This window comes from Desmodus rotundus, chromosome X (assembly GCF_022682495.2).
Source record: "Desmodus rotundus isolate HL8 chromosome X, HLdesRot8A.1, whole genome shotgun sequence".
Taxonomy (NCBI): Eukaryota; Metazoa; Chordata; class Mammalia; order Chiroptera; family Phyllostomidae; genus Desmodus; species Desmodus rotundus.
This window is the reverse complement of record NC_071400.1, coordinates 43,842,279-43,843,600: the sequence shown is the minus strand read 5'-3', so window position 1 is coordinate 43,843,600 and position 1,322 is coordinate 43,842,279. Positions and strand designations below refer to the sequence as shown.

The 1,322-nt window shown below is 36.5% G+C and overlaps 1 non-coding gene across 1 annotated transcript; it reads right to left on the bottom strand.

The window, feature by feature from the left end:
* Nucleotides 1-675: 675 nt before the first annotated feature.
* LOC112296898 (U1 spliceosomal RNA) lies at nucleotides 676-837 on the bottom strand. The gene has a single exon (XR_002973986.2). It is a non-coding gene; the product is annotated as a U1 spliceosomal RNA (small nuclear RNA).
* Nucleotides 838-1,322: the final 485 nt, after the last annotated feature.

The following is a 1,322-nucleotide window of genomic DNA, read 5'->3' as shown; positions in this document are numbered from 1 at the left end:
CCTTTTCTCATTTGTACTTCCCGATTCTTCTCCAAAAGTGGCAATTAGACCAAGGAAGAGGAGTAAAGGGAAAGGAGACAGTTGCTAATAGTATAGACTAGCTTTGCAGTGAAGAAGATGGTGACACCTAGACATACCATAGAGTTTATTAAAATATGTATTTTTGAGGGAATACGTTTTTTAAATAAAGTAATACTGTATTTATTTAGATAATATTATTTAAATAATTTAAATAATTTATTATTAAAGTAATGCATGTACATTGGAGACAATCCCAAAATTATATAGAATAAATAGAATGATATATAGTCTTATCTCTATATACATAATTACTTTTAAATTTTGGGGTGTGTGCATTTGTGTTTTTTTAAAAAGATTTTATTTATTTACCTTTAGAGAGAGGGGAAGGGAGGGAGAAAGAGAGGGAGAGAAACATCAATGTATAGCTGCCCCTCGCGTGCCCCCTATTGGGTTCCTGGGCTGCAACACAGGCCTGAGCCCTGACTGGTAGTCGAACCAGCGAAACTTTGGTTTGCAGGCTGGTACTCAATCCACTGAGCCACAGCAGCCAGGGCTGTTTCTTCCTATGCATAAAGTCAGAGTGAAAATACTTTTTTACTCTGAAACAAAAACACACATCCATTACTTATTTGGTAACTTTTTTTCTTTTTTTCTCAGGGGAAAGTGTGAACGCAGTCCTCCACTACCACAAATTATGCACTTGCATTTCCGACATTTGGGAAATCACAGGTGTCAGCACATCTGTACTGCAATGGAAAAGCCCTGCCCTGGGAAAAGCGGTTCGTGATCATGGTATCTTCCAACCCAAGTGAGTATGATTTATTTAGAAATGAAAAATATACGAGCATGAATAAAAATTCCAAGAGAAAAAAAAATAGAAAGTGAAAAATAGATATGTCACTTACTCAAACATTATTTTTCTTTTCTCAAAGGCTATATATATATATATGTATATATATATATATATATATTTAATTTTAATTTTGTATTGATATTCAATTACTGCTGTGTGCCTTTTCTCCCCATCCCTCCACCCCACACCAGCTGAACCCCCCTCACCCACCTCCACCCTCCCCCTGGATTTTGTGCATGTGTCATTTACAGTAGTTCCTGGAATCCCCTCTCCTCACTGTCCCCTCCCCATTCCCCACCTACCATTGTTAGATTATTCTCAACTTCAATGTCTCTGGTTATATTTTGTTTCCTTTTTTCATCTATTTATTATGTTCCAGTTAAAGGTGAGATCATATGGTATTTGTCCCTCACCATCTGGATTATATCAATTAGCAAAATGCTCTCCA